Source organism: Diadema setosum, chromosome 2 (assembly GCF_964275005.1).
Source record: "Diadema setosum chromosome 2, eeDiaSeto1, whole genome shotgun sequence".
Classification (NCBI taxonomy): domain Eukaryota; kingdom Metazoa; phylum Echinodermata; class Echinoidea; order Diadematoida; family Diadematidae; genus Diadema; species Diadema setosum.
In genome coordinates, this window is record NC_092686.1 from 7,911,370 (window position 1) to 7,921,596 (window position 10,227).

Consider the following 10,227-nt stretch of genomic DNA (forward strand, 5'->3'; position numbering starts at 1 on the left):
GTGCAAAATAATTCTATTAAAAAAAAACTACAACAAAACACACAAGTGTACACAAAAACATAATAATCAACATCATCAGCCACAGCTCCTGGATCATATTAATGTCTATATGCCCACAACAGAAAATGAATGGCAAAGCACACAGTTTAAATGTATGTACATCAGAGTGTGCAGAATTGCAAAGCTTCAGAATCTCCACGTTTACCATGAAAATGCTTGCAAAAAGAGCGACCATTTCTATATCTAAGTTCCTTACGCAAACACTTTCACTACTCTATGAGATACAAAAATAAAATGAATTTGAACTTGATTGATTTTCTGAACCAAAAAAGGGTTCAAATGAAGTACTGTATACATTTAATGACTATGAAATTAATGTCATGTTTCAAAAATCTCTTTTTAGGTCCACCTGGACATTGAGAGCAAATATCTAGAAGTAACTGAATTCCATAATATATGAGTATTCTGAGCAATCCATTTACTAGTATATATTAATGCCAAAACATAGTTCTCATATGCCTGCAGAACTGTTGATTGTCACTCCAAAGTGAGCACATACGCATCAGAAATTTGTGAAATAACACCATAACAACACAATTTCAGTTTGGCAATGATGAAAGTGCAAAATAACAGCCAAACAGTTTGCCAAAAATCCACAATATCAGAGCTTACCAGAACGTGGTTGCTATGTAATTTTTTTGTAGTGGATCATGGATAATCAACAAATCAGGCTACATCAATATCCATCCGTCTTCCAAGGTAGAGTGAATTGCATGTAGCTTGTTGGAAAATACAAAATTGCAAGGGCATGATCGATCATCACATAATGTTCTACCTTCCAACACTTCTGAGCAGTGAGGACTCTTTTGGAATAAAAGTTGTGCACAGTACAATTGAAATTATTCTATACTTTAATACAATCTCAAAATACTCCAAAACAGCTCATCATCCTGGCAAATCACGTCAGCTAGATAAGTTTCTTGGTAGACTCTTTCGATGTATTGCAAGCAAATTTCAAATGGTGGAAGATGAATTTTAAGCCCTTTTGAAAACTAAGTTTTGGCTTTTAGGTTGAAAGAAATTATATCCTACCTCATATGTCAATCTTTCTTTAAAGTCACTGTCAGTCATTCACAAACATCATTTTTTGTAGGAAGTCTGTTCTTTACAATATAATTCATTACTGGCCCAAAAAACATAGTCACTAATTAGCACTGATCATACTACCAGCACCCATTTTCAATTGGTCACAAACCCGATCATTCCTCACAAAGATTCCCTCACACTGCATAGGATTCCAGAAATCTCACAATAGGATTTAAAAACACACAAGGAGGTTTCAATTAAAGCTGAACTTTATTTCTTAAAGTTTGAGTACAGTATGCATTCATAGTTGGAGCTGCATAGACAACAATGAGGGCAAAGTTGTAACAAAAATATGCATCACATATTCGATCAACAAAGTATCCAACAGATTGCTGTTGGGCTGCACTACTAACCACACATCTATTAGGGATAGAATCTCTCCACAAACTTGTATATGATAAATGAAGACGGTCATAACAGCTCACACCATCAGTTCCCAGTCAATGACATGCGTAATGATATACCTTAAAAATTTCCTCAGCAAAGAAAAATGTCACTTTATCTTAATAGTAGTAAACTTAATTCAAGTAAAAACTGCAGTCACATGTATAAACATTAACAAACATTGGATGCTCAAATTGAAAGGTACTTGTAATTCTGCACAATATTCTATATATTGGAATTACAGTATGATATGAAAGACTACAGTCACACATGTAGAATTCTGTGTAACGTAATAATAACCATACTGGTGGCATGTGACCACAGATAGCTGGTACTCACACCTGACATTATTTGGTGAAATGTATGACAGAAAGATCAAAATGACTGAGACGGTATGGAAGAACAGGACTGTTGTGTATTCCCGACTCCGTGAAAAAGGCTGTAAATGGAGTGGGCACTGTAATAGCATCAGGGAAAGCAACAATGTTGGCCATTTCATTAAGACAGAAGGCATCACAGAAGCAACCTGGTGTCATTTAGATATCTACATCGGAGACAGCCCACTGGGTAGATAACAAAGGCAATCTAGTTCTGGAGAATGGTCGAAATGACAAGTCAAAGCCACAAATATTGTACACTTTTATAACCACACCAAGATGGGGGTATATCTGGCCAATCAAAAGATGTCTTACTAATGCTGTCGAGAAAAAAAAAACAACAATACGCTATCATTTCAAAGGTCATGTCATCCGTCAAGTGGACTCGACTGTCACATACTTCGTCAAAGTACCAATGGACTGGGACAACAGCAGCAATTGTAATCATGCACTGCCGAAGAAAGAGTAATACATATGATTTTGTTCTTTTGTTTTTATACATGCATGTACTGATGTAATATGGCCATTTACTTCTGCTTCTTTTTTGTAGCTGTTTCTAACCTTACCTATTCTCTCCCTCTCTCTCTATCTCTTCCTTGCTCTCTTCTCCTACTTTACTTTTTCTGTTACTGGTTGTATTCATGGATAAGTTTGATATGTTGTAAACATTGTAAATACAGTAAGCAAGCATTTGAGAACAATTCAGTCTGCGTTGTCTAGTAATGTTTGCCTTGTTTTGCCACAAAGTCAATACTACTTTAGTAAAAGTTATGTTTATATGATTCTTTGTAGAGATATGGCTTTGCAAAAATGATAGATTATCAACTATCCTGTCGATTGCAAATTTTTTGAGGACATTGTTTGAACACTGAAAGGTACTCCCAAAGGAGTGTGATTTGTTAAGGTGGCAGTGGGGTGCAGAATTTTGGATTAATATTTTTATGGTTTTAGAAAATTGATCAGTTTTAAGCTAAGAGAATATATGGCGGGAGGACTTCCACAAGGACTCGGAGTAGTTTTGCCCAGACTTCCCGATCCCTCAGGAGCCCCCGCAGATACAAATATGTTAGGCGCCGGGGTGTTCTTATAAGTTGAGAACCGTGGGATGTCTCACTTGGACTAAGTTCTCTAACGGAACCGACGAGTACCCTGGAAACACTTGGGAGTATTCTAAAGGGACCACGAGTTCCACCAGAGGACCCACGCTAAAGACGAGACCCCCCGAGCAGCTCCTCTTTTATGGGACGGGGGGGAGTGTAGTAGTAAATTGCGTTTGTCTTTTGGAGTAAGGTTGAACACCCCTAGTTAGTAGAATGGGTTAATCTGGGCGGGCCTTATGCAAATTGGGGGGCTGCCGTCCTGCTTCCCGATTGGACAGTTAACAGGCTGGTTGGATGACTGAAAGAAAGTATGGACGTGTTCCCATGAATCTCCATACCAATCGTCAGCCATCAGCCATATAAGCGAAGCAAGACCCTCGAGGAACCGTAGGTGAGCTGAGCGGTAGTTATTGTAATAGTAGAGGTAGTTTTGTAAGAGTAGGTTGTATGTAAGATATCGTATTCTAGGGTAGGGTAGGGTGTTCCTCCTTTATGGCCACGTTCATTTTGTAGGGGATGGAATTATGTTTGAACCTGCCAGTGACCCTCTATTTATAACCCTTCTCGAACATGGAAATAAGTCCAGACGAGAAAAAGTGCGGTAAAGGCAGTAAACGAAAAGGCGCCAAAATGAAAGGAGGCGACAAAAGCGTCAGTCCCGCTACTGGCTTTTTGCCAAATGCTTAGTAAGCAGGGAAAGCAGTTGAAGAGAAAATATCGGAGTTTGCAAATTGTATATCCCAATGGAATTGTCAGTAGGTTATGTCTTAGACGTGCGTTAGTGCTTGGGAGTCTGGACGAGAGGAACGTGGTACAGTTGGTAAACAAAAACAAACAACCAACCAACAAACAAACAAACAAAAAGAGTGAGCCAAAATTATACCACACGACAAAAGTGTCCACCCACTTACTTTCTGCCAAAAAAGAGAATTACCGCAACAGAAATTTTTTATGAAGGGAGAAAACTTTCTCAAATTCAAGTTGCAAGGGCTTTGCAGAAAGAAGAGAATACCACTCTATCGAGCGACGCCACAACAAAATTCGGCACCACTATTCAGCCTTCGATATTTATAAGCTTTTTTTTTTTAACTTTGTATGTGATACTTTAACAAGACTTAGAGAAAAGACTACCTACAAGTGTAGGAGTTCATTTATACTGCTCTAGATCGTGTACGTAGAACCTACATGTATAAACCGATTCGGGATCATTGAGGGCAGCAGACAATTTGCGGTTAAAGGGTGCAGCCATTAGCTCTAATGGTATGATATAGATCAATTCGGGTTAGTTGAGGGCAGTCGCCAATGCGAATATGTATTTGAAGTCGAAGAGAGCGAGGGAAAACAAAATAGGTTCACTCAAACAAAAGCTTGAGGAATGCAGGCAAGCAATCCAGGCTAGTAACGCAGCAACATCGCACGATGGCAGCGTGCACGTGCGCTAGGAGGCGTTAGAACGATGCAGAGCGGAATTACGAGATGCTAGGGTGACGCTAGAAAGTTTGCAAAAAAAGCTTGCACTTCGAAGGGAAATGCACCTGGCAGAAAGAGAGAAAGTTGAGCGAGAAAGATCAAACTTTGAGCATAGAATCAAAGTGCTGAAGAAAGGGAGAAAGAGATTGCAAACCTAGACGTTTGGAACATTAACCTTCCTAAGAGAACTACCGCAACAGAAATGTTTTTATGACGGGAGAAAACTTTCTCAAATTCAAGTCGCAAGGGCTTTGCAGAAAGAAGAGAATACCACTCTATCGAGCGACGCCACAACAAAATTCGGCACCACTATTCAGCGTTCGATATTGTAGCGAAATCTATCAATTCCACTGTATGGCTTGTATACAATAAGCTGGTATTGATTATTCACTATCGATTGTATTAAGGTGTAATCGATCATTGTTGGTAGCAACGTTGCTATAGGCAAGGTCCAAAAGTCACTGTTTTGGTCAGTTTTATGGTTATTACATAAGATAAGGACATTAGGGGGGTAAGATGACTGAAGATTCATAGAGAGGTAATAGATACCAGTAATTTGAGACCAAATTTGTAGGGTTTTGATTAGACTCGCTCCCCCAAATTGGTGTTTTAGTGGTGGAAATATTGATTAACTACGCTAACAATTATTGAGTGAAAATATAATACGCCAATTTAGATTAGGTTTCGATGTCGAGTTGGGACGGATAAGGTAGACACGTCTAGTACGTGTTGAGTTGGATCGAGCTGTCGAAGCTCGAGCTGTGTGCAAACAGTTCTAGTAAAGGCAATGGTCAGGATAATGTATTCCTGATTGCTAGCTAGCCTAGATCTGTGTAACGTACATAGCGGTCGAGTTGGGACGGAGAAGGCCTGGACGCGACTGAAAGTTTGGGACTTGGATGTAACGGGACCGGGTCTGCATGGTGAACTGTGTACATGTATTACGGAGACGAGTTGGACTGTTGTTTGTGCAGAAGTATTCGCGAATTAAATACTACCTGTTGAAAGTTATACCAAGGAGTGATTGGAAGAGTAATCTTTCCTACCAAAGAATCCTGAGCGAGTGCAGGTGAGAGGACCTTGGTGGTGACTGGTGGTAAAGATATTGGTAGATGTAATTTAGTAGTTAATGAGCGAAGCTGGTATGATGGACTGTTGATGGAGAACTGGTAGATAACTGGTAGAGATGAATTGGTAGCAAGAATTAACTGGTATCTTGGGCCGTATATTACGGCCAAACGAACTTACGCCTAGCTTGGCCATCCTGATCGAAGTTCGTCATAGGGCCTCATTTTGATACCGACTAATCATCAACACACATCTACCACCAAAACAAGTTCTTCGCTACACACATTTGGTGTCAGGACCAGAGGGATTTACCCCTTTCTACGATGTGGTGTCAGGACTGAGGGATATGCTTGTGAGCGATCCGCCACAATATTTATAAGGTTTTTTTTTTAAACTTTGTATGTGATACTTAACAAGACTTAGAGAAAAGACTACCTACAAGTGTAGGAGTTCATTTATAGTGCTCTAGATCGTGTACGTACAACCTACATGTATAAACCGATTCGGGATCATTGAGGGCAGCAGACAATTTGCGGTTAAAGGGTGCAACCATTAGCTCTAGTGGTATGATATAGACCGATTCGGGTCCGTTGAGGGCAGCAGACAATCCACAAGCACTCCCTGTATCCGTCAGCTGGTTGTTATGCAATGCAAATTATTGATCCATGCATGGACATTTAGATTATCAATGGTGGAACAACATTATAATACAGCTGTACTCCGCCAGCCTTGACAAAGTTCATATATTTAGCTTTGTTACATTCTGTTATATTTAGCTCTCGTGATCACAATGAAACCAACCCCACAGCTAGGACATTTGGGAAGATGTTGTGTCATTTTTAATTGCAGCAACAACAGCAAAAAACTTCAAATGTGGAAAGAAATGAAATGCGTCGTTCACTCGCTTTTCACTCAGGAACAGTGCCCCTGCAGGAAACAGCATTCACTGCACCAGTTTCCTAGTCGAAAGGCACATAAAGCTACACGACGAAGATGGGTAGTGAATTTGAACTTGGAAAATCATTCATGATTGATCCTGCAGAAGCCTTTTACCAGCAACCTTAGCAGCCCTAGAGGCTGTAGGATGATGATATTCCAGTGAGATTAGTTTGCACCAAGTCATTTATACAGTACTACTCTGCACTATGCTATTTAGAGTCTGGATTTTTGAACTATAAACCTATCTAGCACACAGAAACAGCAAATTGTATGGCCTATTACTGTCCTTAGTAGTGAAGGACGAGGGCCCACTACCAAAGAAGACATACTGTTCATCCAAATATATGATACATGTAATGTATGCACAGTTGGCACTTCATACATTGTACTTTCTTGATATCAACCTACTGCTGTATGAGCTGTTATTTTCGCAAAGGTTTGATTTTCGTGAATTTCACAAATCAAAGTTAGAATGCAAATTTAACAATACGCGGAATTGTCTCCATGCACTTTGTTAATAGAGCATTAACGTAAGTGTCGGCATCAATTTGCAAAAATGTCTATGACCTCGTCATTTGCAAATATATCTTTACACGAAAATAACAGCGTATACAGTACAGTTGAACCTCTCGTATCCGGACAAGTCGGGACCGGGGCTCATCCGGATAAGGGATTTGACCGGATAAGGGAGACTCAATACTTTATACATGTACATATACATACACATGTACTGATGTAGCCCATTATAGTATCACATGTAGTAATGTGTATACTGCAACCTTTTCATTGTTACATTTGGGGATGTTTGGGGATGTTAAAATGTCTGAAGGTAAGCAATTTGGAAGGAAATTTGATGTAATGTATGTTAATCATGTTGGAAGTAATATGTCATTCATGAGTATTTGTGTAGGAGTTCTCAAGGAGTTGGGAATCCCCCTTTCCTCCCGTAATTATTTTTAAAAAATCACGGCGAGATTGTGTCCGTATAATAGAGAGTTCCGGATAAAGGGAGGCCGGATAAGAGAGGTTCAACTGTATTCACTATCCTCTCAATGTGCATTCTCTACATGCATACCTTTAATGTGTACCAGACACTGAAAGCCACACAATACTAATTGTGCACTTTACACAGGACACCCAACTGAACAGCTCCTTTCCATCTTGTTTATTGTGTTCTCTATTATTAAAAGCAAACACCACATTACATGGTGGCAGCAGTGGGATGCATGCCCCCTCCAACAAAAAAGTCCCAAGTACGCAAATTCTCAGGCATGATCACCAACCCGAGTCTCTTCAATTTCCTGCTGTAGAGAAGCTTTGACAGTGTAGAAGGTACTGAATGATCATGGCGATCCACCTTATTGACCGATTCTGTGACGCGCTATGTGTATTTTTGGCATGGGCAGCGCCATTACTGCGGTGTCTCAGCCGACCCCCCCTCCTCTCTCCCCACCCCTCTCAAGCGCGCAGAATGAAAAACTGATGCATGGTTGTTTTAGCCAATGGGCATCTCGTACTGAGTGCGCGAATGCTTGCTTAGTGCGCGAACCTTTGTTACAAGTGCGCGATAAACATGTTGCCCGTGGGGTGGGGGAGAGCAAGGGGGGTCGGCTGAGACACCGCAATTTGAGCTCATGGCTGCGCCCAGTGCCATAAAATGTCTGCTGCCCTCAATGAACCCGAATCGGTCAATAGGACAATGATGACCAGCCTAAGAAGGGAGAGGAGATCCTTTCACCACTGTCTCAGCAGAGCAAGAATTGAAATAGATTTACTCCTGTCATCAAGAAAAAGAAAAGATTATGCATAGCGACCCCATCTGGGGACCAAGCTCTGCAGACGCAGACTCAAGAAAAGATGGTGCATCTTGCTACAGAGAATTGACACTCAAATCAACTAGTAAGGACTCTTGGCACATAAAAAGAAAATCAGTACATGCATAAGAAAATTCTACAAAATTTCATTTGAAGTTCGGAACTGATCACTACAATAGGAAAGAATTTTATTCCATGGTTATTAAGAGACCCACACACCATAGGTACCACTTCACGAACATTCATTTCGGTTACCTACCTACTGCTGATTTCCTCCACCATTTATTTTAATTGTTATGTCAATCTTGAACACACACTTTTTAATCTTTAACTGTGATTATGTACTTATCCAAAATAATTTTTGGTTTGTATATGTATGTGTTAGAACTGATTGATTGTATATTTATATGTTTTTACCTGAACTTGTGGAAATAAACTTGAATCTTTTGAAACTTTTTACCCCGGCAGCGTTCATGATACGAGTGCCTTCGCCAACTCCAGAATGTTGTAGTAGGATACACCTGCTATAGCTTCCCATAGACCCCTTACGGGAACCCGTCCTGTATATAAGGGGGCACGTTTCCCGGCGCCATTAGTTGGTGCTCTGGTTTTTGATGAATACAGTTGTATGCAGTTGATAGCTACAGATTCCAGCTTATATATACCAGTGCCAACTCAACCAGATCAGAGATTGAAGGACAAGACGTCACGGAAACGGGTAAGTATACATTTACATTGTGGATGTGCGATCTGGGACTCCACGTCCACAACAGAGTACAGCCTGGGGAATGATGATGTCCTCTGCCCACAACAACAATGGGACATTGAAGGAGTGCAAGTACTAGTCGTGGTACTAGTAGATAATGCAAACCCGCTTCTTCCTTGGCTGATGAAGCCCTTTTAGGACAATGACCAGCTGAGAAGAGGTCCTTTAATCATCATCTACGCAGAGCAAGAATGGTAGTAGAGAATGCCTTTGGCAGAATGAAGGGCAGGTGACCCACCTTGTTCAAAAGAAATGGCACTCTCATCAAGTACTTGGGATACTTGGTACACACATGTTGTGTGGTGAGAGAGTGTTGCATGCAAGAGGTCGATGCAAACTGTTACACATACACTGTATACAAGGATGAGGGCAGTCAAAGTTTCATTTCTCTGTACGGCATGGTACATACTTTGCATGTAGCAAACCAAGCAACTCTGAAGGTGATAAGAATCAGTTTTTCCACAACGCTTCTACTGTGAAACTGACAGCCTTGACTGGTCTCATATATGCATGAAGACTGTTCAGCCAAAATCACCTGAAGGTCACCACCTCTTTGATGATGGCACAGGACACCAAATCTTGGAGTGGCCAAGTCGAGAGACAGAATCGGGTTCCTCTTGTCGAGAATAGCATTTGATGATTCAGATGCACGACAAGAGAGGTAATGGAAACATGGTCGTTACACTGCCTCCTGTGAAATACATAACATGTTGAACAGAATCTGTGCCACCATTATCACACCATTATCACACCAGACCCGACTTCATGACCAATAATGAAGGTCTCTACCAGGTACCCCATGAGGACTGAAGTGCCAATAAAGCAGTACAATCATAAGAAGCCAGAATGGTACAGTCTCTTGTTCAGGTCTGTTGATGCGGCCTGTTAACTATACACATTCTTCTCTGCACCATACAGTGGAAAGCCACAAAGTGACCCAACAGAGCATTATGCTATGGGCACAGATGCTCTTGTGCAGTATCTTATTAATCAACAGATCAAAAGATGAATTTTTCTTCTCTGCCCTTTACGTTGATATCCCTTTAAATCCAAGTTAGCAGCATTTATGACCCTGGCCAAGACCCAGACAAGTATTATGGTACTGTAAAAGTGGATATTTTCGCGCGACTAATTTTTCGCGCTAGGCCGGGTCAGAAGAGTTT